A 24,651-nucleotide genomic window follows, 5' to 3' on the forward strand; every position below is an offset into this window, starting at 1 on the left:
AGCGTAGCGGTCATGGCAAATTCCGAGGCCCAAAACCATCGCCTCGGAGGTCGACGGGAGAGGTTTCGGTCACTCGGGGCGCAAAAAGGAGTGCAACACGAGGACTTCCCAAGGGGTCACCCATCCTAATACTACTCTCGCCAAAGCTCGCTTAACTTCGGGGTTCTGATGGGAACCGGTGCTTTAGTGCTGGTATGATCACACGCTTTTCGTTTGCGTCGCCCCTCGCCTTTGAGCACGTCGCGGACGGCGTATGGTGCCCCTAAACCTCTCGAACGATCTCGGAATCGCCGTTGTCGGATCTCTCCGATGCCCACCGCGTACCAGACACGGCAAGCGCGCGCCGAAACAATCGCGACTTTATCGAACGAACTCGGAATCGCTATTGCGACCCCATTCCGGAAACCTCTATCCGAGCCCCACGAGACTGACAGCGTAACGGTCACGGCAAATTCCGAGGCCCAAAACCATCGCCTCGGAGGTCGACGAGAGAGGTTTCGGTCGCACGGGGCGCAAAAAGGAGTGCAACACGAGGACTTCCCAAGGGGTCACCAATCCTAGTACTACTCTCGCCCAAGCACGCTTCACTTCGGAGTTCTGATGGGATCCGGTGCTTTAGTGCTGGTATGATCGCACTCATTTTGTTTGTGTCGCCCCTCGCCTTTGTGCACGTCGCGGACGGCGTATGGAGCCCCTAAACCTCTCGAACGATCTCGGAATCGCCGTTGTCGGATCTCTCCGATGCCCACCGCGTACCGGACACGGCAAGCGCGCGCCGAAACCATCGCGACTTTCTCGAACGAACTCGGAATCGCTATTGCGACCCCATTCCGGAAACCTCTCTCCGAGCCCCACGAGACTGATTGCGTAGCGGTCACGGCAAATTCCGAGGCCCAAAACCATCGCCTCGGAGGTCGACGAGAGAGGTTTCGGTCGCACGGGGCGCAAAAAGGAGTGCAACACGAGGACTTCCCAAGGGGTCACCAATCCTAGTACTACTCCCGCCCAAGCACGCTTAACTTCGGAGTCCTGATGGGATCCGATGCTTTAGTGCTGGTATGATCGCACTCGTTTCGTTTGCGTCGTCCCTCGCCTTTGAGCACGTCGCGGACGGCGTATGGAGCCCCTAAACCTCTCGAACGATCTCGGAATCGCCGTTGTCGGATCTCTCCGATGCCCACCGCGTACTGGACACGGCAAGCGCGCGCCGAAACAATCACGACTTTCTCGAACGAACTCGGAATCGCTATTGCGACCCCATTCCGGAAACCTCTCTCCGAGCCCCACGAGACTGACAGCGTAGCGGTCATGGCAAATTCCGAGGCCCAAAACCATCGCCTCGGAGGTCGACGGGAGAGGTTTCGGTCGCTCGGGGCGCAAAAAGGAGTGCAACACGAGGACTTCCCAAGGGGTCACCCATCCTAATACTACTCTCGCCCAAGCTCGCTTAACTTCGGAGTTCTAATGGGAACCGGGGCTTTAGTGCTGGTATGATCACACTCTTTTTGTTTGCGTCGCCCCTCGCCTTTGAGCACGTCGAGGACGGCGTATGGTGCCCCTAAACCTCTCGAACGATCTCGGAATCGCCGTTGTCGGATCTCTCCGATGCCCACCGCGTACCGGACACGGCAAGCGCGCGCCGAAACAATCGCGACTTTCTCGAACGAACTCGGAATCGCTATTGCGACCCCATTCCGGAAACCTCTATCCGAGCCCCACGAGACTGACAGCGTAACGGTCACGGCAAATTCCGAGGCCCAAAACCATCGCCTCGGAGGTCGACGAGAGAGGTTTCGGTCGCACGGGGCGCAAAAAGGAGTGCAACACGAGGACTTCCCAAGGGGTCACCCATCCTAGTACTACTCTCGCCCAAGCACGCTTCACTTTGGAGTTCTAATGGGATCCAGTGCTTTAGTGCTGGTATGCTTGCACTCATTTTGTTTGTGTCGCCCCTCGCCTTTGTGCACGTCGCGGACGGCGTATGGAGCCGCTAAACCTCTCGAACGATCTCGGAATCGCCGTTGTCGGATCTCTCCGATGACCACCGCATACCGGACACGGCAAGCGCGTGCCGAAACCATCGCGACTTTCTCGAACGAACTCGGAATCGCTATTGCGACCCCATTCCGGAAACCTCTCTCCGAGCCCCACGAGACTGACTGCGTAGCGGTCACGGCAAATTCCGAGGCCCAAAACCATCGCCTCGGAGGTCGACGGGAGAGGTTTCGGTCGCTCGGGGCGCAAAAAGGAGTGCAACACGTGGACTTCCCAAGGGGTCACCAATCCTAGTACTACTCCCGCCCAAGCACGCTTAACTTCGGAGTCCTGATGGGATCCGATGCTTTAGTGCTGGTATGATCGCACTCGTTTCGTTTGCGTCGTCCCTCGCCTTTGTGCACGTCGCGGACGGCGTATGGAGCCCCTAAACCTCTCGAACAATCTCGGAATCGCCGTTGTCGGATCTCTCCGATGCCCACCGCGTACCGGACACGGCAAGCGCGCGCCGAAACCATCGCGACTTTCTCGAACGAACTCGGAATCGCTATTGCGACCCCATTCCGGAAAACTCTCTCCGAGGCCCAAAAAGTAGTTCAACAAGAGGACTTCCCAAGGGGTCACCCATCCTAGTACTACTCTCGCCTAAGCAGGCTTAACTTCGGAGTTCTAATAGGATCCGATGCTTTAGTGCTGGTATGATCGCACTCGTTTCGTTTGCGTCGTCCCTCGCCTTTGTGCACGTCGCGGACGGCGTATGGAGCCCCTAAACCTCTCGAACGATCTCGGAATCGCCGTTGTCGGATCTCTCCAATGCCCACCGCGTACCGGACACGGCAAGCGCGCGCCGAAACCATCGCGACTTTCTCGAACGAACTCGGAATCGCTATTGCGACCCCATTCCGTGGCAAATTCCGAGGCCCAAAACCATCGCCTCGGAGGTCGACGGGAGAGGTTTCGGTCACTCGGGGCGCAAAAAGGAGTGCAACACGAGGACTTCCCAAGGGGTCACCCATCCTAATACTACTCTCGCCCAAGCTCGCTTAACTTCGGAGTTCTGATGGGAACCGGTGCTTTAGTGCTGGTATGATCACTCTCTTTTCATTTACGTCGCCCCTCGCCTTTGAGCACGTCGCGGACGGCGTATGGTGCCCCTAAACCTCTCGAACGATCTCGGAATCGCCGTTGTCGGATCTCTCCGATGCCCACCGCGTACCGGACACGGCAAGCGCGCGCCGAAACCATCGCGACTTTCTCGAACGAACTCGGAATCGCTATTGCGACCCCATTCCGGAAACCTCTCTCCGAGCCCCACGAGACTCACTGCGTAGCGGTCACGGCAAATTCCGAGGCCCAAAACCATCGCCTCGGAGGTCGACGAGAGAGGTTTCGGTCGCACGGGGCGCAAAAAGGAGTGCAACACGAGGACTTCCCAAGGGGTCACCAATCCTAGTACTACTCCCGCCCAAGCACGCTTAACTTCGGAGTCCTGATGGGATCCGATGCTTTAGTGCTGGTATGATCGCACTAGTTTCGTTTGCGTCGTCCCTCGCCTTTGAGCACGTCGCGGACGGCGTATGGAGCCCCTAAACCTCTCGAACGATCTCGGAATCGCCGTTGTCGGATCTCTCCGATGCCCACCGCGTACTGGACACGGCAAGCGCGTGCCGAAACAATCGCGACTTTCTCGAACGAACTCGGAATCGCTATTGCGACCCCATTCCGATTCCGGAAACCTCTCTCCGAGCCCCACGAGACTGACAGCGTAGCGGTCATGGCAAATTCCGAGGCCCAAAACCATCGCCTCGGAGGTCGACGGGAGAGGTTTCGGTCACTCGGGGCGCAAAAAGGAATGCGACACGAGGACTTCCCAATGGGTCACCCATCCTAATACTACTTTCGCCCAAGCTCGCTTAACTTCGGAGTTCTGATGGGAACCAGTGCTTTAGTGCTGGTATGATAACACTCTTTTCGTTTACGTCGCCCCTCGGCTTTGAGCACGTCGCGGACGGCGTATGGTCGACGAGAGAGGTTTCGGTCGCACGGGGCGCAAAAAGGAGTGCAACACGAGGACTTCCCAAGGGGTCACCCATCCTAGTACTACTCTCGCCCAAGCACGCTTCACTTCGGAGTTCTGATGGGATCCGGTGCTTTAGTGCTGGTATGATCGCAATCATTTTGTTTGTGTCGCCCCTCGCCTTTGTGCACGTCGCGGACGGCGTATGGAGCCCCTAAACCTCTCGAACGATCTCGGAATCGCCGTTGTCGGATCTCTCCGATGCCCACCGCGTACCGGACACGGCAAGCGCGCGCCGAAACCATCGCGACTTTCTCGAACGAACTCGGAATCGCTATTGCGACCCCATTCCGGAAACCTCTCTCCGAGCCCCACGAGACTGACTGCGTAGCGGTCACGGCAAATTCCGAGGCCCAAAACCATCGCCTCGGAGGTCGACGAGAGAGGTTTCGGTCGCACGGGGCGCAAAAAGGAGTGCAACACGAGGACTTCCCAAGGGGTCACCAATCCTAGTACTACTCCCGCCCAAGCATGCTTAACTTCGGAGTCCTGATGGGATCCGATGCTTTAGTGCTGGTATGATCGCACTCGTTTCGTTTGCGTCGTCCCTCGCCTTTGAGCACGTCGCGGACGGCGTATGGAGCCCCTAAACCTCTCGAACGATCTCGGAATCGCCGTTGTCGGATCTCTCCGATGCCCACCGCGTACTGGACACGGCAAGCGCGCGCCGAAACAATCGAGACTTTCTCGAACGAACTCGGAATCGCTATTGCGACCCCATTCCGGAAACCTCTCTCCGAGCCCCACGAGACTGATAGCGTAGCGGTCATGGCAAATTCCGAGGCCCAAAACCATCGCCTCGGAGGTCGACGGGAGAGGTTTCGGTCGCTCGGGGCGCAAAAAGGAGTGCAACACGAGGACTTCCCAAGGGGTCACCCATCCTAATACTACTCTCACCCAAGCTCGCTTAACTTCGGAGTTCTAATGGGAACCGGGGCTTTAGTGCTGGTATGATCACACTCTTTTCGTTTGCGTCGCCCCTCGCCTTTGAGCACGTCGAGGACGGCGTATGGTGCCCCTAAACCTCTCGAACGATCTCGGAATCGCCGTTGTCGGATCTCTCCGATGCCCACCGCGTACCGGACACGGCAAGCGCGCGCCGAAACAAACGCGACTTTCTCGAACGAACTCGGAATCGCTATTGCGACCCCATTCCGGAAACCTCTATCCGAGCCCCACGAGACTGACAGCGTAACGGTCACGGCAAATTCCGAGGCCCAAAACCATCGCCTCGGAGGTCGACGAGAGAGGTTTCGGTCGCACGGGGCGCAAAAAGGAGTGCAACACGAGGACTTCCCAAGGGGTCACCCATCCTAGTACTACTCTCGCCCAAGCACGCTTCACTTCGGAGTTCTGATAGGATCCGGTGCTTTAGTGCTGGTATGCTTGCACTCATTTTGTTTGTGTCGCCCCTCGCCTTTGTGCACGTCGCGGACGGCGTATGGAGCCGGCAAATTCCGAGGCCCAAAACCATCGCCTCGGAGGTCGACGAGAGAGGTTTCGGTCGCACGGGGCGCAAAAAGGAGTGCAACACGAGGACTTCCCAAGGGGTCACCCATCCTAGTACTACTCTCGCCCAAGCACGCTTCACTTCGGAGTTCTGATGGGATTCGGTGCTTTAGTGCTGGTATGATCGCACTCATTTTGTTTGTGTCGCCCCTCGCCTTTGTGCACGTCGCGGACGGCGTATGGAGCCCCTAAACCTCTCGAACGATCTCGGAATCGCCGTTGTCGGATCTCTCCGATGCCCACCGCGTACCGGACACGGCAAGCGCGCGCCGAAACCATCGCGACTTTCTCGAACGAACTCGGAATCGCTATTGCGACCCCATTCCGGAAACCTCTCTCCGAGCCCCACGAGACTGACTGCGTAGCGGTCACGGCAAATTCCGAGGCCCAAAACCATCGCCTCGGAGGTCGACGAGAGAGGTTTCGGTCGCACGGGGCGCAAAAAGGAGTGCAACAAGAGGACTTCCCAAGGGGTCACCAATCCTAGTACTACTCCCGCCCAAGCACGCTTAACTTCGGAGTCCTGATGGGATCCGATGCTTTAGTGCTGGTATGATCGCACTCGTTTCGTTTGCGTCGTCCCTCGCCTTTGAGCACGTCGAGGACGGCGTATGGTGCCCCTAAACCTCTCGAACGATCTCGGAATCGCCGTTGTCGGATCTCTCCGATGCCCACCGCGTACCGGACATGGCAAGCGCGCGCCGAAACAATCGCGACTTTCTCGAACGAACTCGGAATCGCTATTGCGACCCCATTCCGGAAACCTCTATCCGAGCCCCACGAGACTGACAGCGTAACGGTCACGGCAAATTCCGAGGCCCAAAACCATCGCCTCGGAGGTCGACGAGAGAGGTTTCGGTCGCACGGGGCGCAAAAAGGAGTGCAACACGAGGACTTCCCAAGGGGTCACCCATCCTAGTACTACTCTCGCCCAAGCACGCTTCACTTCGGAGTTCTGATGGGATCCGGTGCTTTAGTGCTGGTATGCTTGCACTCATTTTGTTTGTGTCGCCCCTCGCCTTTGTGCACGTCGCGGACGGCGTATGGTGCCCCTAAACCTCTCGAACGATCTCGGAATCGCCGTTGTCGGATCTCTCCGATGCCCACCGCATACCGGACACGGCAAGCGCGTGCCGAAACCATCGCGACTTTCTCGAACGAACTCGGAATCGCTATTGCGACCCCATTCCGGAAAACTCTCTCCGAGGCCCAAAAAGTAGTTCAACAAGAGGACTTCCCAAGGGGTCACCCATCCTAGTACTACTCTCGCCTAAGCAGGCTTAACTTCGGAGTTCTAATAGGATCCGGTGCTTTAGTGCTGGTATGATCGCACTCGTTTCGTTTGCGTCGTCCCTCGCCTTTGTGCACGTCGCGGACGGCGTATGGATCCCCTAAACCTCTCGAACGATCTCGGAATCGCCGTTGTCGGATCTCTCCAATGCCCACCGCGTACCGGACACGGCAAGCGCGCGCCGAAACAATCTCGACTTTCTCGAACGAACTCGGAATCGCTATTGCGACCCCATTCCGTGGCAAATTCCGAGGCCCAAAACCATCGCCTCGGAGGTTTCGGTCGCTCGGGGCGCAAAAAGGAGTGCAACACGAGGACTTCCCAGGGGGTCAACCATCCTAGTACTACTCTCGCCCAAGCACGCTTAGCTTCGGAGTTCTGATGGGATCCAGTGCTTTAGTGCAGGTATGATCGCACTAGTTTCGTTTGCGTCGTCCCTCGCCTTTGTGCATGTCGCGGACGGCGTATGGAGCCCCTAAACCTCTCGAAAGATCTCGGAAACACCATTGTCGGATCTCTCCGATGCCCGCCGCGTACCGGACACTGCAAGCGCGCGCCGAAACAATCGCGACTTTCTCGAACGAACTCGGAATCGCTAAAAGGAGTGCAACACGAGGACTTCCCAGGGGGTCATCCATCCTAGTACTACTCTCGCCCAAGCACGCTTAACTTCAAAGTTCTGATGGAATCCGGTGCTTAAGTGCTGGTATGATCGCACTAGTTTCGTTTGCGTCGTCCCTCGCCTTTGTGCACGTCGCGGACGGCGTATGGAGCCCCTAAACCTCTCGAACGATCTCGGAAACGCCGTTGTCGGATCTCTCCGATGCCCACCGCATACCGGACACGGCAAGCACGCGCCGAAACGATCGTGACTTTCTCGAACGAACTCGGAATCGCTATTGCGACCCCATTCCGGAAACCTCTCTCCGAGCCCCACGAGACTGACAGCGTAACGGTCACGGCAAATTCCGAGGCCCAAAACCATCGCCTCGGAGGTCGACGAGAGAGGTTTCGGTCGCTCGGGGCGCAAAAAGGAGTGCAACACGAGAACTTCCCAAGGGGTCACCCATCCTAGTACTACTCTCGCCCAAGCAAGCTTAACTTCGGAGTTCTGATGGGATCCGGTGCTTTAGTGCTGGTATGATCGCACTAATTTCGTTTGTGTCGCCCCTCGCCTTTGTGCACGTCGCGGACGGCGTATGGAGCCCCTAAACCTCTCGAACGATCTCGGAATCGCCGTTGTCAGATCTATCCGATGCCCACCGCATACCGGACACGGCAAGCGCGAGCCGAAACCATCGCGACTTTCTCGAACGAACTCGGAATCGCTATTGCGACCCCATTCCGGAAACCTCTCTCCGAGCCCCACGAGACTGACTGCGTAGTGGTCACGGCAAATTCCGAGGCCCAAAACCATCGCCTCGGAGGTCGACGGGAGAGGTTTCGGTCGCTCGGGGCGCAAAAAGGAGTGCAACACGAGGACTTCCCAAGGTGTCACCCATTCTAGTACTACTCTGGCCCAAGCACGCTTAACTTCAAAGTTCTAATTGGATCCGGTGCTTAAGTGCTGGCATGATCGCACTCGTTTCGTTTGCGTCGTCCCTCGCCTTTGTGCACGTCGCGGACGGCGTATGGAGCCCCTAAACCTCTCGAACGATCTCGGAATCGCCGTTGTCGGATCTCTCCGATGCCCACCGCATACCGAACACGGCAAGCGCGCGCCGAAACGATCGCGACTTTCTCGAACGAACTCGGAATCGCTATTGCGACCCCATTCCGGAAACCTCTCTCCGAGCCCCACGAGACTGACAGCGTAGCGGTCACGGCAAATTCCGAGGCCCAAAACCATCGCCTCGGAGGTCGACGGGAGAGGTTTCGGTCGCTCGGGGCGCAAAAAGGAGTGCAACACGAGGACTTCCCAAGGGGTCAACCATCCTAGTACTACTCCCGCCCAAGCACGCTTAATTTCAGAGTCCTGATGGGATCCGGTGCTTTAGTGCTGGCATGATCGCACTCGTTTCGTTTGCGTCGTCCCTCGCCTTTGTGCACGTCGCGGACGGCGTATTGAGCCCCTAAACCTCTCGAACGATCTCGGAATCGCCGTTGTCGGATCTCTCCGATGCCCACCGCATACCGGACACGGCAAGCGCGCGCCGAAACGATCGCGACTTTCTCGAACGAACTCGGAATCGCTATTGCGACCCCATTCCGGAAACCTCTCTCCGAGCCCCACGAGACTGACTGCGTAGCGGTCACGGCAAATTCCGAGGCCCAAAACCATCGCTTCGGAGGTCGACGGGAGAGGTTTCGGTCGCTCGGGGCGCAAAAAGGAGTGCAACACGAGGACTTCCCAGGGGGTCACCAATCCTAGTACTACTCCCGCCCAAGCACGCTTAACTTCGGAGTCCTGAAGGGATCCGGTGCTTTAGTGCTGGTATGATCGCACTCGTTTTGTTTGCGTCATCCCTCGCCTTTGTGCACGTCGCGGACGGCGTATGGAGCCCCTAAACCTCTCGAACGATATCGGAATCGCCATTGTCGGATCTCGCCGATGCCCACCGCGTACCGGACACGGCAAGCGCGCGCCGAAACGATTGCGACTTTCTCGAACGAACTCGGAATCGCTATTGCGACCCCATTCCGGAAACCTCTCTCCAACCCCCACGAGACTGACTGCGTAGCGGTCACGGCAAATTCCGAGGCCCAAAACCATCGCCTCGGATGTCGACGGGAGAGGTTTCGGTCGCTCGGGGCGCAAAAAGGAGTGCAACACGAGGACTTCCCAAGGGGTCAACCATCCTAGTACTACTCTCGCCCAAGCACGCTTAACTTCGGAGTTCTGATGGGATCCGGTGCTTTAGTGCTGGTATGATCGCACTCGTTTCATTTGCGTCGCCCCTCACCTTTGTGCACGTCGCGGACGGCGTATGGAGCCCCTAAACCTCTCGAACGATCTCGGAATCGCCATTGTCGGATCTCTCCGATGCCCACCGCATACCGGACACGGCAAGCGCGCGCCGAAACGATCGCGACTTTCTCGAACGAACTCGGAATCGCTATTGCGACCCCATTCCCGAAACCTCTCTCCGAGCCCCACGAGACTGACAGCGTAGCGGTCACGGCAAATTACGAGGCCCAAAACCATCGCCTCGGAGGTCGACGGGAGAGGTTTCGGTCGCTCGGGGCGCAAAAAGGAGTGCAACACGAGGACTTCCCAAGGGGTCAACCATCCTAGTACTACTCCCGCCCAAGCACGCTTAAATTCAGAGTCCTGATGGGATCCGGTGCTTTAGTGCTGGTATGATCGCACTCGTTTCGTTTGCATCGTCCCTCGCCTTTGTGCACATCGCGGACGGCGTATTGAGCCCCTAAACCTCTCGAACAATCTCGGAATCGCCGTTGTCGGATCTCTCCGATGCCCACCGCATACCGGACACGGCAAGCGCGCGCCGAAACGATCGCGACTTTATCGAACGAACTCGGAATCGCTATTGCGACCCCATTCCGGAAACCTCTCTCCGAGCCCCACGAGACTGACTGCGTAGTGGTCACGGCAAATTCCGAGGCCCAAAACCATCGCCTCGGAGGTCGACGGGAGAGGTTTCGGTCGCTCGGGGCGCAAAAAGGAGTTCAACACGAGGACTTCCCAGGGTGTCACCCATTCTAGTACTACTCTGGCCCAAGCACGCTTAACTTCAAAGTTCTAATTGGATCCGGTGCTTAAGTGCTGGCATGATCGCACTCGTTTCGTTTGCATCGTCCCTCGCCTTTGTGCACGTCGCGGACGGCGTATGGAGCCCCTAAACCTCTCGAACGATCTCGGAATCGCCGTTGTCGGATCTCTCCGATGCCCACCGCATACCGGACACGGCAAGCGCGCGCCGAAACGATCGCGACTTTCTCGAACGAACTCGGAATCGCTATTGCGACCCCATTCCGGAAACCTCTCTCCGTGCCCCACGAGACTGACTGCGTAGCCGTCACGGCAAATTCCGAGGCCCAAAACCATCGCCTCGGAGGTCGACGGGAGAGGTTTCGATCGCTCGGGGCGCAAAAAGGAGTGCAACACGAGGACTTCCCAAGGGGTCAACCATCCTAGTACTACTCTCGCCCAAGCACGCTTAACTTCGGAGTTCTGATGGGATCCGGTGCTTTAGTGCTGGTATGATCGCAATCGTTTCGTTTGCGTCGCCCCTCGCCTTTGTGCACGTCGCGGACGGCGTATGGAGCCCCTAAACCTCTCGAACGATCTCGGAATCGCAATTGTCGGATCTCTCCGATGCCCACCGCATACCGGACACGGCAAGCGCGCGCCGAAACGATCGCGACTTTCTCGAACGAACTCGGAATCGCTATTGCGACCCCATTCCGGAAACCTCTCTCCGAGCCCCACGAGTCTGACTGCGTAGCGGTCACGGCAAATTCCGAGGCCCAAAACCATCGCCTCGGAGGTCGACGGGAGAGGTTTCGGTCGCTCGGGGCGCAAAAAGGACTGCAACACGAGGACTTCCCAGGGGGTCACCAATCCTAGTACTACTCCCACCCAAGCACGCTTAACTTCGGAGTCCTGATGGGATCCGGTGCTTTAGTCATGGTATGATCGCACTCGTTTTGTTTGCGTCGTCCCTCGCCTTTGTGCACGTCGCGGACGGCGTATGGAGCCCCTAAACCTCTCGAACGATATCGGAATCGCCATTGTCGGATCTCGCCGATGCCCACCGCGTAACGGACACGGCAAGCGCGTGCCGAAACGATCGCGACTTTCTCGAACGAACTCGGAATCGCTATTGCGATCGGAGGTCGACGGGAGAGGTTTCGGTCGCTCGAGGCGCAAAAAGGAGTGCAACACGAGGACTTCCCAGGTGGTCACCAATCCTAGTACTACTCTCGCCCAAGCACGCTTAACTTCGGAGTTCTTATGGGTTCCGGTGCTCTAGTGCTGGTATGATCGCACTCGTTTCATTAGCGTCGTCCCTCTCATTTGTGCACATCGCGGACGGCGTATGTAGCCCCTAAACCTCTCGAACGATCTCGGAATCGCCGTTGTCGGATCTCTCCGATGCCCACCGCATACCGGACACGGCAAGCGCGCGACGAAACGATCGCGACTTTATCGAACGAACTCGGAATCGCTATTGCGACCCCATTCCGGAAACCTCTCTCCGAGCCCCACGAGACTGACAGCGTAACGGTCACGGCAAATTCCGAGGCCCAAAACCATCGCCTCGGAGGTCGACGAGAGAGGTTTCGGTCGCTCGGGGCGCAAAAAGGAGTGCAACACGAGAACTTCCCAAGAGGTCACCCATCCTAGTACTACTCTCGCCCAAGCACAATTAACTTCGGAGTTCTGATGGGATCCGGTGCTTTAGTGCTGGTATGATCGCACTCATTTCGTTTGTGTCGCCCCTCGCCTTTGTGCACGTCGCGGACGGCGTATGGAGCCCCTAAACCTCTCGAACGATTTCGGAATCGCCGTTGTCGGATCTCTCCGATGCCCACCGCATACCGGACACGGCAAGCGCGTGCCGAAACCATCGCGACTTTCTCGAACGAACTCGGAATCGCTATTGCGACCCCATTCCGGAAACCTCTCTCCGAGCCCCACGAGACTGACTGCGTAGTGGTCACGGCAAATTCCGAGGCCCAAAACCATCGCCTCGGAGGTCGACGGGAGAGGTTTCGGTCGCTCGGGGCGCAAAAAGGAGTGCAACACGAGGACTTCCCAGGGAGTCACCCATTCTAGTACTACTCTGGCCCAAGCACGCTTAACTTCAAAGTTCTAATTGGATCCGGTGCTTAAGTGCTGGCATGATCGCACTCGTTTCGTTTGCATCATCCCTCGCCTTTGTGCACGTCGCGGACGGCGTATGGAGCCCCTAAACCTCTCGAACGATCTCGGAATCGCCGTTGTCGGATCTCTCCGATGCCCACCGCATACCGAACACGGCAAGCGCGCGCCGAAACGATCGCGACTTTCTCGAACGAACTCGGAATCGCTATTGCGACCCCATTCCGGAAACCTCTCTCCGAGCCCCACGAGACTGACAGCGTAGCGGTCACGGCAAATTCCGAGGCCCAAAACCATCGCCTCGGAGGTCGACGGGAGAGGTTTCGGTCGCTCGGGGCGCAAAAAGGAGTGCAACACGAGGACTTCCCAAGGGGTCAACCATCCTAGTACTACTCCCGCCCAAGCACGCTTAAATTCAGAGTCCTGATGGGATCCGGTGCTTTAGTGCTGGCATGATCGCACTCGTTTCGTTTGCGTCGTCCCTCGCCTTTGTGCACGTCGCGGACGGCGTATTGAGCCCCTAAACCTCTCGAACGATCTCGGAATCGCCGTTGTCGGATCTCTCCGATGCCCACCGCATACCGGACACGGCAAGCGCGCGCCGAAACGATCGCGACTTTCTCGAACGAACTCGGAATCGCTATTGCGACCCCATTCCGGAAACCTCTCTCCGAGCCCCACGAGACTGACTGCGTAGCGGTCACGGCAAATTCCGAGGCCCAAAACCATCGCTTCGGAGGTCGACGGGAGAGGTTTCGGTCGCTCGGGGCGCAAAAAGGAGTGCAACACGAGGACTTCCCAGGGGGTCACCAATCCTAGTACTACTCCCGCCCAAGCACGCTTAACTTCGGAGTCCTGAAGGGATCCGGTGCTTTAGTGCTGGTATGATCGCACTCGTTTTGTTTGCGTCGTCCCTCGCCTTTGTGCACGTCGCGGACGGCGTATGGAGCCCCTAAACCTCTCGAACGATATCGGAATCGCCATTGTCGGATCTCGCCGATGCCCACCGCGTACCGGACACGGCAAGCGCGCGCCGAAACGATTGCGACTTTCTCGAACGAACTCGGAATCGCTATTGCGACCCCATTCCGGAAACCTCTCTCCGAGCCCCACGAGACTGACTGCGTAGCCGTCACGGCAAATTCCGAGGCCCAAAACCATCGCTTCGGATGTCGACGGGAGAGGTTTCGGTCACTCGGGGCGCAAAAAGGAGTGCAACACGAGGACTTCCCAAGGGGTCAACCATCCTAGTACTACTCTCGCCCAAGCACGCTTAACTTCGGAGTTCTGATGGGATCCGGTGCTTTAGTGCTGGTATGATCGCACTCGTTTCATTTGCGTCGCCCCTCGCCTTTGTGCAAGTCGCGGACGGCGTATGGAGCCCCTAAACCTCTCGAACGATCTCGAAATCGCCATTGTCGGATCTCTCCGATGCCCACCGCATACCGGACACGGCAAGCGCGCGCCGAAACGATCGCGACTTTCTCGAACGAACTCGGAATCGCTATTGCGACCCCATTCCGGAAACCTCTCTCCGAGCCCCATGAGACTGACAGCGTAGCGGTCACGGCAAATTACGAGGCCCAAAACCATCGCCTCGGAGGTCGACGGGAGAGGTTTCGGTCGCTCGGGGCGCAAAAAGGAGTGCAACACGAGGACTTCCCAAGGGGTCAACCATCCTAGTACTACTCCCGCCCAAGCACGCTTAAATTCAGAGTCCTGATGGGATCCGGTGCTTTAGTGCTGGTATGATCGCACTCGTTTCGTTTGCATCGTCCCTCGCCTTTGTGCACATCGCGGACGGCGTATTGAGCCCCTAAACCTCTCGAACGATCTCGGAATCGCCGTTGTCGGATCTCTCCGATGCCCACCGCATACCGGACACGGCAAGCGCGCGCCGAAACGATCGTGACTTTATCGAACGAACTCGGAATCGCTATTGCGACCCCATTCCAGAAACCTCTCTCCGAGACCCACGAGACTGACTGCGTAGTGGTCACGGCAAATTCCGAGGCCCAAAACCATCGCCTCGGAGGTCGACGGGAGAGGTTTCGGTCGCTCGGGGCGCAAAAAGGAGTTCAACACGAGGACTTCCCAGGGTGTCACCCATTCTAGTACTACTCTGGCCCAAGCACGCTTAACTTCAAAGTTCTAATTGGATCCGGTGCTTAAGTGCTGGCATGATCGCACTCGTTTCGTTTGCGTCGTCCCTCGCCTTTGTGCACGTCGCGGACGGCGTATGGAGCCCCTAAACCTCTCGAACGATCTCGGAATCGCCGTTGTCGGATCTCTCCGATGCCCACCGCATACCGGACACGGCAAGCGCGCGACGAAACGATCGCGACTTTCTCGAACGAACTCGGAATCACTATTGCGACCCCATTCCGGAAACCTCTCTCCGTGCCCCACGAGACTGACTGCGTAGCCGTCACGGCAAATTCCGAGGCCCAAAACCATCGCCTCGGAGGTCGACGGGAGAGGTTTCGATCGCTCGGGGCGCAAAAAGGAGTGCAACACGAGGACTTCCCAAGGGGTCAACCATCCTAGTACTACTCTTGCCCAAGCACGCTTAACTTCGGAGTTCTGATGGGATCCGGTGCTTTAGTGCTGGTATGATCGCAATCGTTTCGTTTGCGTCGCCCCTCGCCTTTGTGCACGTCGCGGACGGCGTATGGAGCCCCTAAACCTCTCGAACGATCTCGGAATCGCCATTGTCGGATCTCTCCGATGCCCACCGCATACCGGACACGGCAAGCGCGTGCCGAAACGATCGCGAATTTCTCGAACGAACTCGGAATCGCTATTGCGACCCCATTCCGGAAACTTCTCTCCGAGCCCCACGAGACTGACTGCGTAGCGGTCACGGCAAATTCCGAGGCCCAAAACCATCGCCTCGGAGGTCGACGGGAGAGGTTTCGGTCGCTCGGGGCGCAAAAAAGACTGCAACACGAGGACTTCCCAGGGGGTCACCAATCCTAGTACTACTCCCACCCAAGCACGCTTAACTTCGGAGTCCTGATGGGATCCGGTGCTTTAGTCATGGTATGATCGCACTCGTTTTGTTTGCGTCGTCCCTCGCCTTTGTGCACGTCGCGGACGGCGTATGGAGCCCCTAAACCTCTCGAACGATATCGGAATCGCCATTGTCGGATCTCGCCGATGCCCACCGCGTACCGGACACGGCAAGCGCGTGCCGAAACGATCGCGACTTTCTCGAACGAACTCGGAATCGCTATTGCGATCGGAGGTCGACGGGAGAGGTTTCGGTCGCTCGAGGCGCAAAAAGGAGTGCAACACGAGGACTTCCCAGGTGGTCACCAATCCTAGTACTACTCTCGCCCAAGCACGCTTAACTTCGGAGTTCTGATGGGATCCGGTGCTCTAGTGCTTGTATGATCGCACTCGTTTCATTAGCGTCGTCCCTCTCCTTTGTGCACATCGCGGACGGCGTATGGAGCCCCTAAACCTCTCGAACGATCTCGGAATCGCCGTTGTCGGATCTCTCCGATGCCCACCGCATACCGGACACGGCAAGCGCGCACCGAAACGATCGCGACTTTATCGAACGAACTCGGAATCGCTATTGCGACCCCATTCCAGAAACCTCTCTCCGAGCCCCACGAGACTGACTGCGTAGCGGTCACGGCAAATTCCGAGGCCCAAAACCATCGCCTCGGATGTCGACGGGAGAGGTTTCGGTCGCTCGGGGCGCAAAAAGGAGTGCAACACGAGGACTTCCCAAGGGGTCAACCATCCTAGTACTACTCTCGCCCAAGCACGCTTAACTTCGGAGTTCTGATGGGATCCGGTGCTTTAGTGCTGGTATGATCGCACTCGTTTCATTTGCGTCGCCCCTCGCCTCTGTGCACGTCGCGGACGGCGTATGGAGCACCTAAACCTCTCGAACGATCTCGGAATCGCCATTGTCGGATCTCTCCGAAGCCCACCGCATACCGGACACGGCAAGCGCGCGCCGAAACGATCGCGACTTTCTCGAACGAACTCGGAATCGCTATTGCGACCCCATTCCGGAAACCTCTCTCCGAGCCCCACGAGACTGACAGCGTAGCGGTCACGGCAAATTCCGAGGCCCAAAACCATCGCCTCGGAGGTCGACGGGAGAGGTTTCGGTCGCTCGGGGCGCAAAAAGGAGTGCAACACGAGGACTTCCCAAGGGGTCAACCATCCTAGTACTACTCCCGCCCAAGCACGCTTAAGTTCGGAGTTCTGATGGGATCCGGTGCTTTAGTGCTGGTATGATCGCACTCATTTCGTTTGCGTCGTCCCTCGCCTTTGTGCACGTCGCGGACGGCGTATGGAGCCCCTAAACCTCTCGAACGATCTCGGAATCGCCGTTGTCGGATCTCTCCGATGCCCACCGCGTACCGGACACGGCAGGCGCGCGCCGAAACAATCGCGACTTTCTCGAACGAACACGGAATCGCTATTGCGACCCCATTCCGAAAACCTCTCTCCGAGCCCCACGAGACTGACTGCATAGCGGTCACGGCAAAGTCCGAGGCCCAAAACCATCGCCTCGGAGGTCGACGGGAGAGGTTTCGGTCGCTCGGGGCGCAAAAAGGAGTGCAACACGAGGACTTCCCAAGGGGTCACCCATCCTAGTACTACTCCCGCCCAAGCACGCTTAAATTCAGAGTCCTGATGGGATCCGGTGCTTTAGTGCTGGTACGATCGCACTCGTTTCGTTTGCGTCGTCCCTCGCCTTTGTGCACGTCGCGGACGGCGTATTGAGCCCCTAAACCTCTCGAACGATATCGGAATCGCCGTTGTCGGATCTTACCGATGCCCACCGCATACCGGACACGGCAAGCGCGCGCCGAAACGATCGCGACTTTCTCGAACGAACTCAGAATCGCTATTGCGACCCCATTCCAGAAACCTCTCTCCGAGCCCCACGAGACTGACTTCGTAGCGGTCACGGAAAATTCCGAGGCCCAAAACCATCGCCTCGGAGGTCGACGGGAGAGGTTTCGGTCGCTCGGGGCGCAAAAAGGAGTGCAACACGAGGACTTCCCAGGGGGTCACCAATCCTAGTACTACTCCCGCCCAAGCACGCTTAACTTCAGAGTCCTGATGGGATCCGGTGCTTTAGTCCTGGTATGATCGCACTCGTTTCGTTTGCGTCGTCCCTCGCCTTTGTGCACGTCGCGGACGGCGTATGGAGCCCCTAAACCTCTCGAACGATATCGGAATCGCCATTGTCGGATCTCTCCGATGCCCACCGCGTACCGGACACGGCAAGCGCGCGCTGAAACGATCGCGACTTTCTCGAACGAACTCGGAATCGCTATTGCGACCCCATTCCGGAAACCTCTCTCCGAGCCCCACGAGACTGACTGCGTAGCGGTCACGGCAAATTTCGAGGCCCAAAACCATCGCCTCGGATGTCGACGGGAGAGGTTTCGGTCGCTCGGGGCGCAAAAAGGAGTGCAACACGAGGACTTCCCAAGGGGTCAACCATCCTAGTACTACTCTCGCCCAAGCACGCTTAACTTCGGAGTTCTGATGGGATCCGGTGCTTTAGTGCTGGTAAGATCGCACTCGTTTCGTTTGCGTCGCCCCTCGCCTTTGTGCACGTCGCGGACGGCGTATGGAGCCCCTAAACCTCTCGAACGATCTCGGAATCGCCATTGTCGGATCTCTCCGATGCCCACCGCATACCGAACACGGCAAGCACGCGCCGAAACGATCGCGACTTTGTCGAACGAACTCGGAATCGCTATTGCGACCCCATTCCGGAAACCTCTCTCCGAGCCCCACGAGACTGACTGCGTAGCCGTCACGGCAAATTCCGAGGCCCAAAACCATCGCCTCGGATGTCGACGGGAGAGGTTTCGGTCGCTCGGGGCGCAAAAAGGAGTGCAACACGAGGACTTCCCAAGGGGTCAACCATCCTAGTACTACTCTCGCCCAAGCACGCTTAACTTCGGAGTTCTGATGGGATCCGGTGCTTTAGTGCTGGTAAGATCGCACTCGTTTCGTTTGCGTCGCCCCTCGCCTTTGTGCACGTCGTGGACGGCGTATGGAGCCCCTAAACCTCTCGAACGATCTCGGAATCGCCATTGTCGGATCTCTCCGATGCCCACCACATACCGGACACGGCAAGCGCGCGCCGAAACGATCGCGACTTTCTCGAACGAACTCGGAATCGCTATTGCGACCCCATTCTGGAAACCTCTCTCCGAGCCCCACGAGACTGACTGCGTAGCGGTCACGGCAAATTCCGAGGCCCAAAACCATCGCCTCGGAGGTCGACGGGAGAGGTTTCGGTCGCTCGGGGCGCAAAAAGGAGTGCAACACGAGGACTTCCCAGGGGGTCACCAATCCTAGTACTACTCCCACCCAAGCACGCTTAACTTCGGAGTCCTGATGGGATCCGGTGCTTTAGTCATGGTATGATCGCACTCGTTTTGTTTGCGTCGTCCCTCGCCTTTGTGCACGTCGCGGACGGCGTATGGAGCCCCTAAACCTCTCGAACGATATCGGAATCGCCATTGTCGGATCTCGCCGATGCCCACCGCGTACCGGACACGGCAAGCGCGCGCCGAAACGATCGCGACTTTCTCGAACGAACTCGGAATCGCTATTGCGATCGGAGGTCGACGGGAGAGGTTTCGGACGCTCGAGGCGCAAAAAGGAGTGCAACACGAGGACTTCCCAGGTGGTCACCAATCCTAGTACTACTCTCGCCCAAGCACGCTTAACTTCGGAGTTCTGATGGGATCCGGTGCTCTAGTGCTGGTATGATCGCACTCGTTTCATTAGCGTCGTCCCTCTCCTTTGTGCACGTCGCGGACGGCGTATGGAGCCCCTAAACCTCTCGAACGATCTCGGAATCGCCGTTGTCGGATCTCTCCGATGCCCACCGCATACCGGACACGGCAAGCGCGCACCGAAATGATCGCGACTTTATCGAACGAACTCGGAATCGCTATTGCAACCCCATTCCGGAAACCTCTCTCCGAGCCCCACGAGACTGACAGCGTAGCGGTCACGGCAAATTCCGAGGCCCAAAACCATCGCCTCGGATATCGACGGGAGAGGTTTCGGTCGCTCGGGGCGCAAAAAGGAGTGCAACATGAGGACTTCCCAAGGGGTCAACCATCCTAGTACTACTCTCGCCCAAGCACGCTTAACTTCGGAGTTCTGATGGGATCCGGTGCTTTAGTGCTGGTATGATCGCACTCGTTTCATTTGCATCGCCCCTCGCCTTTGTGCACGTCGCGGATGGCGTATGGAGCCCCTAAACCTCTCGAACGATCTCGGAATCGCCATTGTCGGATCTCTCCGATGCCCACCGCATACCGGACACGGCAAGCGCGCGCCGAAACGATCGCGACTTTCTCGAACGAACTCGGAATCGCTATTGCGACCCCATTCCGGAAACCTCTCTCCGAGCCCCACGAGACTGACAGCGTAGCGGTCACGGCAAATTCCGAGGCCCAAAACCATCGCCTCGGAGGTCGACGGGAGAGGTTTCGGTCACTCGGGGCGCAAAAAGGAGTGCAACACGAGGACTTCCCAAGGGGTCAACCATCCTAGTACTACTCCCGCCCAAGCACGCTTAAATTCAGAGTCCTGATGGGATCCGGTGCTTTAGTGCTGGTATGATCGCACTCGTTTCGTTTGCGTCGTCCCTCGCCTTTGTGCACGTCGCGGACGGCGTATTGAGCCCCTAAACCTCTCGAACGATCTCGGAATCGCCGTTGTCGGATCTCTCCGATGCCCACCGCATACCGGACACGGCAAGCGCGCGCCGAAACGATCGCGACTTTCTCGAACGAACTCGGAATCGCTATTGCGACCCCATTCCGGAAACCTCTCTCCGAGCCCCACGAGACTGACTGCGTAGCGGTCACGGCAAATTCCGAAGCCCAAAACCATCGCCTCGGATGTCGACGGGAGAGGTTTCGGTCGATCGGGGCGCAAAAAGGAGTGCAACACGAGGACTTCCCAAGGGGTCAACCATCCTAGTACTACTCTCGCCCAAGCACGCTTAACTTTGGAGTTCTGATGGGATCCGGTGCTTTAGTGCTGGTATGATCGCACTCGTTTCATTTACGTCGCCCCTCGCCTTTGTGCACGTCGCGGACGGCATATGGAGCCCCTAAACCTCTCGAACGATCTCGGAATCGCCATTGTCGGATCTCTCCGATGCCCACCGCATACCGGACACGGCAAGCGCGCGCCGAAACGATCGCGACTTTCTCGAACGAACTCGGAATCGCTATTGCGACCCCATTCCAGAAACCTCTCTCCGAGCCCCACGAGACTGACTGCGTAGCGGTCTCGGCAAATTTCGAGGCCCAAAACCATCGCCTCGGAGGTCGACGGGAGTGGTTTCGGTCGCTCGGGGCGCAAAAAGGAGTGCAACACGAGGACTTCCCAGGGGGTCACCAATCCTAGTACTACTCTCGCCCAAGCACGCTTAAGTTCGGAGTTCTGATGGGATCCGGTGCTTTAGTGCTGGTATGATCGCACTCATTTCATTTGCGTCGTCCCTCGCCTTTGTGCACGTCGCGGACGGCGTATGGAGCCCCTAAACCTCTCGAACGATCTCGGAATCGCCGTTGTCGGATCTCTCCGATGCCCACCGCGTACCGGACACGGCAGGCGCGCGCCGAAACAATCGCGACTTTCTCGAACGAACTCGGAATCGCTATTGCGACCCCATTCCGAAAACCTCTCTCCGAGCCCCACGAGACTGACTGCGTTGCGGTCACGGCAAATTCCGAGGCCCAAAACCATCGCCTCAGAGGTCCACGGGAGAGGTTTCGGTCGCTCGGGGCGCAAAAAGGAGTGCAACACGAGGACTTCTCAAGGGGTCACCCATCCTAGTACTACTCCCGCCCAAGCACGCTTAAATTCAGAGTCCTGATGGGATCCGGTGCTTTAGTGCTGGTATGATCGCACTCGTTTCGTTTGCATCGTCCCTCGCCTTTGTGCACGTCGCGGACGGCGTATTGAGCCCCTAAACCTCTCGAACGATATCGGAATCGCCGTTGTCGGATCTCTCCGATGCCCACCGCATACCGGACACGGCAAGCGCGCGCCGAAACGATCGCGACTTTCTCGAATGAACTCGGAATCGCTATTGCGACCCCATTCCAGAAACCTCTCTCCGAGCCCCATGAGACTGACTTCGTAGCGGTCACGGAAAATTCCGAGGCCCAAAACCATCGCCTCGGAGGTCGACGGGAGAGGTTTCGGTCGCTTGGGGCGCAAAAAGGAGTGCAACACGAGGACTTCCCAGGGGGTCACCAATCCTAGTACTACTCCCGCCCAAGCACGCTTAACTTCGGAGTCCTGAAGGGATCCAGTGCTTTAGTGCTGGTATGATCGCACTCGTTTTGTTTGCGTCGTCCCTCGCCTTTGTGCACGTCGCGGACGGCGTATGGAGCCCCTAAACCTCTCGAACGATATCGGAATCGCCATTGTCGGATCTCGCCGATGCCCACCGCGTACCGGACACGGCAAGCGCGCGCCGAAACGATTGCGACTTTCTCGAACGAACTCGGAATCGCTATTGCGACCCCATTCCGGAAACCTCTCTCCGAGCCCCACGAGACTGACTGCGTAGCCGTCACGGCAAATTCCGAGGCCCAAAACCATCGCCTCGGAGGTCGATGGGAGAGGTTTCGAATTTATCCATGATATTTAAATTTTTTCGCCACAACTAACCCAGGATCCAAACACACATTTGAGGTCACTAAGAAAAACATTCGGATCAAAAATTTCACTTCTATAATCTATCAATTCATAACCCTGTGCAATTCATAAACATAGCACACATCACTCGATAATTCATACAATCTGAACTCGACTCATCAAAATAAAAAAAAACCACAACATAAATCCACAAGTGGGGAAATCTATGCAGTCACCACAATCATCGATTTACCATAAGTTCATATCATTACACAATTTAATTTAACATTCCAAAACCCTATACATGAGGGATCCTTTAACTTACACAAAATCCACAGGTTTAGATTCATAGTCACATTTCATTAGATGCAAGGTAGCTTATACACAACTACATATATGCTAACAAAAGTTCTGCCCAACGTCTTCTAAACTTTCCGCTGCCTCAGCCCATTCTTAACATTTAAGCAAGAGTTACGCTATCCTGAAAAATTTATCAACAAATGGGGTGAGCATAAAGAGCTCAGCAAGTGACTAACATATCCATATCAAAATAGTACAATTTCCAAAGAGATGCAGTTTTCAAACACGAAGCAGAATATACGATTTCGTATACATAATATCATTAGGAGCAGAATCATAATTGTCCTTTTTAATCATACATATTTGGTTCCTGACAGATGGGGCATAGAGTAATTGGAGCATATCAGAAACAAAGGAAACATATCGGAGCTTATCAATGGCATTTAAAATGTTCCAAATCACATCAACGACATATGGAACATTACGAAGCAAAATCAACAGTGAATGAAGCATTTCAGAGCATATCAAACTCATATGTCATACAGAAGCTCAAACGTCGTCCTTGACGTTGCAATCATATCATAACTATCCAGAGCACGAACAGAAATAACTCACCAAAACTCTGGATGTCATATCAAACATATAGAGGGTATAGTGGGATCTCAGTCAGAATGTGATTCATCCATTTCTGAATGACCACCTGACAAAAGTCTCCCACGTCTGGGAGCTCCATCCACCCACGTCTAGGTGAAGTCAAAGGGGGCCGGCAGAGCATCGCAGGCTCTAAGCAATATCCCACATAGCGGGACCCCACATAGCGGGCAAATAAGCGCATACCAGAATATCCCACATAGCGGGACCCCACATAGCGGGCAAATCAGCGCATACCCTTTACCATTTCTGGCAAAGGTCCAGACAATCCCACACACCAGAGTACAAGAAGGCAGTTTCAACAAATTGCAGCATATAACGGAAGCACACGCGGAACAACCAAACGTACATGTGCCTTTTCAAAAGCAATGTGATGCAAGGAACAAATCTCTCACAAAAATATTCATTTTAGGGAAAGAATTGAAAGCAAGAGTGTACAGGGATTCTAAGCAATCGTAACCAGCTCAATTCCAATAAGAAGGTTAGGCGAATTCAAGTATCCAAAGGAAATGAAACAGAATACGCGAAATCGACCAAAGCTCGATTTCGGACAGAATTCCAGTGGCACATCCAACAAATATTTCAAAATAACAAATATGCTCCAATACTCATAAGAAGGCTATGGTTGAACCATATATCAGTCTATATTCGGATGGAACAGATTTCATATGAAACAGGGCTCCCAACACAGAGTTACCTCTGATTTGGTAACGTAAGGTCAAAATCACAATCACTGGTTTGCAGACTTTATAGGATCGGATTCAACAGACGATAGGATGAGCAATTGAACTCCAAAATGTTCAAACTATATGTCAAAAGAGAGGATTTCAAGTCTAGTTTCAAATAAAATCAGTTTGGTACAAATCAGAATTTTCAACAGGGAGTTATAGGCGTTTTAGTTTCGAAAGGTCAGAAGTCTTGAACTCTGTTTTACAGCGTCTATAGGCTCTTTTGAAACAAATTTTTGGGTAAGTATTCGGTGTCCAAAATCTACAAAATCAGTGTCAAAAGAAATATATACGAGTCTAATTTCAAACAAAAATAGTTCCTGCCTGAATCCTCATTCTGTACTAAAACTTATAGCTGAAACAGTGCTTAGGGGTCAGTTTACCGAAAAAAAACTTTCAGATTCCATGGTTTTATGTCCAAGGAGAGACATATCAGTTTCTAAATAGAAATCTTCCAATTTATTTTGAATCAACATAAAAACAGAGTCTAATACTGCTGTAGGATGGGGTTAGAACACTTGCCTTTGGAAATTTTGACCCGAAATGACAAGATTAAAGCAAGAACCCTAAAAGCCCCAATTTTCTTTCTCTTCTTCTTCTTCTTCTTCTTCTTCTTCTTCTTCTTTCTTTCTTTCTTTCCCTG

At 55.9% G+C, this 24,651-nt stretch overlaps 50 non-coding genes and 4 pseudogenes across 50 annotated transcripts; all 54 read right to left on the reverse strand.

The window, feature by feature from the left end:
• Nucleotides 1-87: 87 nt before the first annotated feature.
• Nucleotides 88-206, reverse strand: LOC135590922 (5S ribosomal RNA). Its single transcript, XR_010478326.1, has one exon. It is a non-coding gene; the product is annotated as a 5S ribosomal RNA (ribosomal RNA).
• A 313-nt stretch (nucleotides 207-519) lies between these two features.
• Nucleotides 520-638, reverse strand: LOC135589572 (5S ribosomal RNA). Its single transcript, XR_010476979.1, has one exon. It is a non-coding gene; the product is annotated as a 5S ribosomal RNA (ribosomal RNA).
• A 313-nt stretch (nucleotides 639-951) lies between these two features.
• On the reverse strand, nucleotides 952-1,070 carry LOC135590173 (5S ribosomal RNA). The gene has a single exon (XR_010477580.1). It is a non-coding gene; the product is annotated as a 5S ribosomal RNA (ribosomal RNA).
• Nucleotides 1,071-1,383: 313 nt separating this feature from the next.
• Nucleotides 1,384-1,502, reverse strand: LOC135590656 (5S ribosomal RNA). Its single transcript, XR_010478063.1, has one exon. It is a non-coding gene; the product is annotated as a 5S ribosomal RNA (ribosomal RNA).
• A 313-nt stretch (nucleotides 1,503-1,815) lies between these two features.
• On the reverse strand, nucleotides 1,816-1,934 carry LOC135589527 (5S ribosomal RNA). Its single transcript, XR_010476934.1, has one exon. It is a non-coding gene; the product is annotated as a 5S ribosomal RNA (ribosomal RNA).
• Nucleotides 1,935-2,247: 313 nt separating this feature from the next.
• On the reverse strand, nucleotides 2,248-2,366 carry LOC135590162 (5S ribosomal RNA). The gene has a single exon (XR_010477569.1). It is a non-coding gene; the product is annotated as a 5S ribosomal RNA (ribosomal RNA).
• A 220-nt stretch (nucleotides 2,367-2,586) lies between these two features.
• Nucleotides 2,587-2,705, reverse strand: LOC135591701 (5S ribosomal RNA; annotated as a pseudogene).
• Nucleotides 2,706-2,974: 269 nt separating this feature from the next.
• Nucleotides 2,975-3,093, reverse strand: LOC135590523 (5S ribosomal RNA). Its single transcript, XR_010477931.1, has one exon. It is a non-coding gene; the product is annotated as a 5S ribosomal RNA (ribosomal RNA).
• Nucleotides 3,094-3,406: 313 nt separating this feature from the next.
• On the reverse strand, nucleotides 3,407-3,525 carry LOC135590458 (5S ribosomal RNA). Its single transcript, XR_010477866.1, has one exon. It is a non-coding gene; the product is annotated as a 5S ribosomal RNA (ribosomal RNA).
• A 319-nt stretch (nucleotides 3,526-3,844) lies between these two features.
• Nucleotides 3,845-3,963, reverse strand: LOC135591502 (5S ribosomal RNA). The gene has a single exon (XR_010478541.1). It is a non-coding gene; the product is annotated as a 5S ribosomal RNA (ribosomal RNA).
• An 88-nt stretch (nucleotides 3,964-4,051) lies between these two features.
• Nucleotides 4,052-4,170, reverse strand: LOC135592020 (5S ribosomal RNA). The gene has a single exon (XR_010478785.1). It is a non-coding gene; the product is annotated as a 5S ribosomal RNA (ribosomal RNA).
• Nucleotides 4,171-4,483: 313 nt separating this feature from the next.
• On the reverse strand, nucleotides 4,484-4,602 carry LOC135590568 (5S ribosomal RNA). Its single transcript, XR_010477975.1, has one exon. It is a non-coding gene; the product is annotated as a 5S ribosomal RNA (ribosomal RNA).
• A 313-nt stretch (nucleotides 4,603-4,915) lies between these two features.
• On the reverse strand, nucleotides 4,916-5,034 carry LOC135590886 (5S ribosomal RNA). The gene has a single exon (XR_010478289.1). It is a non-coding gene; the product is annotated as a 5S ribosomal RNA (ribosomal RNA).
• Nucleotides 5,035-5,347: 313 nt separating this feature from the next.
• On the reverse strand, nucleotides 5,348-5,466 carry LOC135589748 (5S ribosomal RNA). Its single transcript, XR_010477154.1, has one exon. It is a non-coding gene; the product is annotated as a 5S ribosomal RNA (ribosomal RNA).
• Nucleotides 5,467-5,594: 128 nt separating this feature from the next.
• LOC135589421 (5S ribosomal RNA) lies at nucleotides 5,595-5,713 on the reverse strand. Its single transcript, XR_010476830.1, has one exon. It is a non-coding gene; the product is annotated as a 5S ribosomal RNA (ribosomal RNA).
• A 313-nt stretch (nucleotides 5,714-6,026) lies between these two features.
• On the reverse strand, nucleotides 6,027-6,145 carry LOC135590733 (5S ribosomal RNA). Its single transcript, XR_010478140.1, has one exon. It is a non-coding gene; the product is annotated as a 5S ribosomal RNA (ribosomal RNA).
• A 313-nt stretch (nucleotides 6,146-6,458) lies between these two features.
• On the reverse strand, nucleotides 6,459-6,577 carry LOC135592066 (5S ribosomal RNA). The gene has a single exon (XR_010478832.1). It is a non-coding gene; the product is annotated as a 5S ribosomal RNA (ribosomal RNA).
• Nucleotides 6,578-6,797: 220 nt separating this feature from the next.
• LOC135591615 (5S ribosomal RNA) lies at nucleotides 6,798-6,916 on the reverse strand (annotated as a pseudogene).
• Nucleotides 6,917-7,172: 256 nt separating this feature from the next.
• On the reverse strand, nucleotides 7,173-7,291 carry LOC135589651 (5S ribosomal RNA). Its single transcript, XR_010477057.1, has one exon. It is a non-coding gene; the product is annotated as a 5S ribosomal RNA (ribosomal RNA).
• A 182-nt stretch (nucleotides 7,292-7,473) lies between these two features.
• Nucleotides 7,474-7,592, reverse strand: LOC135590417 (5S ribosomal RNA). The gene has a single exon (XR_010477824.1). It is a non-coding gene; the product is annotated as a 5S ribosomal RNA (ribosomal RNA).
• A 313-nt stretch (nucleotides 7,593-7,905) lies between these two features.
• Nucleotides 7,906-8,024, reverse strand: LOC135589283 (5S ribosomal RNA). The gene has a single exon (XR_010476691.1). It is a non-coding gene; the product is annotated as a 5S ribosomal RNA (ribosomal RNA).
• Nucleotides 8,025-8,337: 313 nt separating this feature from the next.
• LOC135591542 (5S ribosomal RNA) lies at nucleotides 8,338-8,456 on the reverse strand. Its single transcript, XR_010478556.1, has one exon. It is a non-coding gene; the product is annotated as a 5S ribosomal RNA (ribosomal RNA).
• A 313-nt stretch (nucleotides 8,457-8,769) lies between these two features.
• Nucleotides 8,770-8,888, reverse strand: LOC135590516 (5S ribosomal RNA). The gene has a single exon (XR_010477923.1). It is a non-coding gene; the product is annotated as a 5S ribosomal RNA (ribosomal RNA).
• Nucleotides 8,889-9,201: 313 nt separating this feature from the next.
• Nucleotides 9,202-9,320, reverse strand: LOC135590003 (5S ribosomal RNA). Its single transcript, XR_010477409.1, has one exon. It is a non-coding gene; the product is annotated as a 5S ribosomal RNA (ribosomal RNA).
• Nucleotides 9,321-9,633: 313 nt separating this feature from the next.
• LOC135589915 (5S ribosomal RNA) lies at nucleotides 9,634-9,752 on the reverse strand. Its single transcript, XR_010477321.1, has one exon. It is a non-coding gene; the product is annotated as a 5S ribosomal RNA (ribosomal RNA).
• A 313-nt stretch (nucleotides 9,753-10,065) lies between these two features.
• Nucleotides 10,066-10,184, reverse strand: LOC135590321 (5S ribosomal RNA). Its single transcript, XR_010477727.1, has one exon. It is a non-coding gene; the product is annotated as a 5S ribosomal RNA (ribosomal RNA).
• A 313-nt stretch (nucleotides 10,185-10,497) lies between these two features.
• LOC135591711 (5S ribosomal RNA) lies at nucleotides 10,498-10,616 on the reverse strand (annotated as a pseudogene).
• Nucleotides 10,617-10,929: 313 nt separating this feature from the next.
• LOC135592084 (5S ribosomal RNA) lies at nucleotides 10,930-11,048 on the reverse strand. Its single transcript, XR_010478849.1, has one exon. It is a non-coding gene; the product is annotated as a 5S ribosomal RNA (ribosomal RNA).
• A 313-nt stretch (nucleotides 11,049-11,361) lies between these two features.
• Nucleotides 11,362-11,480, reverse strand: LOC135591019 (5S ribosomal RNA). Its single transcript, XR_010478408.1, has one exon. It is a non-coding gene; the product is annotated as a 5S ribosomal RNA (ribosomal RNA).
• A 229-nt stretch (nucleotides 11,481-11,709) lies between these two features.
• On the reverse strand, nucleotides 11,710-11,828 carry LOC135590153 (5S ribosomal RNA). The gene has a single exon (XR_010477559.1). It is a non-coding gene; the product is annotated as a 5S ribosomal RNA (ribosomal RNA).
• Nucleotides 11,829-12,141: 313 nt separating this feature from the next.
• LOC135590037 (5S ribosomal RNA) lies at nucleotides 12,142-12,260 on the reverse strand. The gene has a single exon (XR_010477444.1). It is a non-coding gene; the product is annotated as a 5S ribosomal RNA (ribosomal RNA).
• Nucleotides 12,261-12,573: 313 nt separating this feature from the next.
• Nucleotides 12,574-12,692, reverse strand: LOC135591044 (5S ribosomal RNA). The gene has a single exon (XR_010478419.1). It is a non-coding gene; the product is annotated as a 5S ribosomal RNA (ribosomal RNA).
• A 313-nt stretch (nucleotides 12,693-13,005) lies between these two features.
• On the reverse strand, nucleotides 13,006-13,124 carry LOC135590585 (5S ribosomal RNA). Its single transcript, XR_010477991.1, has one exon. It is a non-coding gene; the product is annotated as a 5S ribosomal RNA (ribosomal RNA).
• A 313-nt stretch (nucleotides 13,125-13,437) lies between these two features.
• Nucleotides 13,438-13,556, reverse strand: LOC135590004 (5S ribosomal RNA). Its single transcript, XR_010477411.1, has one exon. It is a non-coding gene; the product is annotated as a 5S ribosomal RNA (ribosomal RNA).
• A 313-nt stretch (nucleotides 13,557-13,869) lies between these two features.
• LOC135589927 (5S ribosomal RNA) lies at nucleotides 13,870-13,988 on the reverse strand. The gene has a single exon (XR_010477334.1). It is a non-coding gene; the product is annotated as a 5S ribosomal RNA (ribosomal RNA).
• A 313-nt stretch (nucleotides 13,989-14,301) lies between these two features.
• On the reverse strand, nucleotides 14,302-14,420 carry LOC135590322 (5S ribosomal RNA). Its single transcript, XR_010477728.1, has one exon. It is a non-coding gene; the product is annotated as a 5S ribosomal RNA (ribosomal RNA).
• Nucleotides 14,421-14,733: 313 nt separating this feature from the next.
• On the reverse strand, nucleotides 14,734-14,852 carry LOC135591712 (5S ribosomal RNA; annotated as a pseudogene).
• Nucleotides 14,853-15,165: 313 nt separating this feature from the next.
• LOC135589713 (5S ribosomal RNA) lies at nucleotides 15,166-15,284 on the reverse strand. The gene has a single exon (XR_010477119.1). It is a non-coding gene; the product is annotated as a 5S ribosomal RNA (ribosomal RNA).
• Nucleotides 15,285-15,597: 313 nt separating this feature from the next.
• Nucleotides 15,598-15,716, reverse strand: LOC135591052 (5S ribosomal RNA). Its single transcript, XR_010478423.1, has one exon. It is a non-coding gene; the product is annotated as a 5S ribosomal RNA (ribosomal RNA).
• A 229-nt stretch (nucleotides 15,717-15,945) lies between these two features.
• Nucleotides 15,946-16,064, reverse strand: LOC135590192 (5S ribosomal RNA). Its single transcript, XR_010477599.1, has one exon. It is a non-coding gene; the product is annotated as a 5S ribosomal RNA (ribosomal RNA).
• Nucleotides 16,065-16,377: 313 nt separating this feature from the next.
• Nucleotides 16,378-16,496, reverse strand: LOC135589940 (5S ribosomal RNA). Its single transcript, XR_010477347.1, has one exon. It is a non-coding gene; the product is annotated as a 5S ribosomal RNA (ribosomal RNA).
• Nucleotides 16,497-16,809: 313 nt separating this feature from the next.
• LOC135589652 (5S ribosomal RNA) lies at nucleotides 16,810-16,928 on the reverse strand. Its single transcript, XR_010477059.1, has one exon. It is a non-coding gene; the product is annotated as a 5S ribosomal RNA (ribosomal RNA).
• A 313-nt stretch (nucleotides 16,929-17,241) lies between these two features.
• LOC135590316 (5S ribosomal RNA) lies at nucleotides 17,242-17,360 on the reverse strand. The gene has a single exon (XR_010477723.1). It is a non-coding gene; the product is annotated as a 5S ribosomal RNA (ribosomal RNA).
• Nucleotides 17,361-17,673: 313 nt separating this feature from the next.
• Nucleotides 17,674-17,792, reverse strand: LOC135590424 (5S ribosomal RNA). Its single transcript, XR_010477832.1, has one exon. It is a non-coding gene; the product is annotated as a 5S ribosomal RNA (ribosomal RNA).
• Nucleotides 17,793-18,105: 313 nt separating this feature from the next.
• On the reverse strand, nucleotides 18,106-18,224 carry LOC135592163 (5S ribosomal RNA). The gene has a single exon (XR_010478928.1). It is a non-coding gene; the product is annotated as a 5S ribosomal RNA (ribosomal RNA).
• A 313-nt stretch (nucleotides 18,225-18,537) lies between these two features.
• LOC135592164 (5S ribosomal RNA) lies at nucleotides 18,538-18,656 on the reverse strand. The gene has a single exon (XR_010478930.1). It is a non-coding gene; the product is annotated as a 5S ribosomal RNA (ribosomal RNA).
• Nucleotides 18,657-18,969: 313 nt separating this feature from the next.
• LOC135590883 (5S ribosomal RNA) lies at nucleotides 18,970-19,088 on the reverse strand. Its single transcript, XR_010478286.1, has one exon. It is a non-coding gene; the product is annotated as a 5S ribosomal RNA (ribosomal RNA).
• A 229-nt stretch (nucleotides 19,089-19,317) lies between these two features.
• LOC135589408 (5S ribosomal RNA) lies at nucleotides 19,318-19,436 on the reverse strand. Its single transcript, XR_010476816.1, has one exon. It is a non-coding gene; the product is annotated as a 5S ribosomal RNA (ribosomal RNA).
• Nucleotides 19,437-19,749: 313 nt separating this feature from the next.
• LOC135589533 (5S ribosomal RNA) lies at nucleotides 19,750-19,868 on the reverse strand. The gene has a single exon (XR_010476941.1). It is a non-coding gene; the product is annotated as a 5S ribosomal RNA (ribosomal RNA).
• A 313-nt stretch (nucleotides 19,869-20,181) lies between these two features.
• LOC135590323 (5S ribosomal RNA) lies at nucleotides 20,182-20,300 on the reverse strand. The gene has a single exon (XR_010477730.1). It is a non-coding gene; the product is annotated as a 5S ribosomal RNA (ribosomal RNA).
• A 313-nt stretch (nucleotides 20,301-20,613) lies between these two features.
• Nucleotides 20,614-20,732, reverse strand: LOC135592167 (5S ribosomal RNA). The gene has a single exon (XR_010478933.1). It is a non-coding gene; the product is annotated as a 5S ribosomal RNA (ribosomal RNA).
• Nucleotides 20,733-21,045: 313 nt separating this feature from the next.
• Nucleotides 21,046-21,164, reverse strand: LOC135589911 (5S ribosomal RNA). Its single transcript, XR_010477317.1, has one exon. It is a non-coding gene; the product is annotated as a 5S ribosomal RNA (ribosomal RNA).
• A 313-nt stretch (nucleotides 21,165-21,477) lies between these two features.
• Nucleotides 21,478-21,596, reverse strand: LOC135590114 (5S ribosomal RNA). Its single transcript, XR_010477521.1, has one exon. It is a non-coding gene; the product is annotated as a 5S ribosomal RNA (ribosomal RNA).
• Nucleotides 21,597-21,909: 313 nt separating this feature from the next.
• LOC135590268 (5S ribosomal RNA) lies at nucleotides 21,910-22,028 on the reverse strand. The gene has a single exon (XR_010477675.1). It is a non-coding gene; the product is annotated as a 5S ribosomal RNA (ribosomal RNA).
• Between the last annotated feature and the right edge of the window lie 2,623 nt (nucleotides 22,029-24,651).

Source organism: Musa acuminata, chromosome BXJ1-8, assembly GCF_036884655.1.
Source record: "Musa acuminata AAA Group cultivar baxijiao chromosome BXJ1-8, Cavendish_Baxijiao_AAA, whole genome shotgun sequence".
NCBI lineage: Eukaryota > Viridiplantae > Streptophyta > Magnoliopsida > Zingiberales > Musaceae > Musa > Musa acuminata.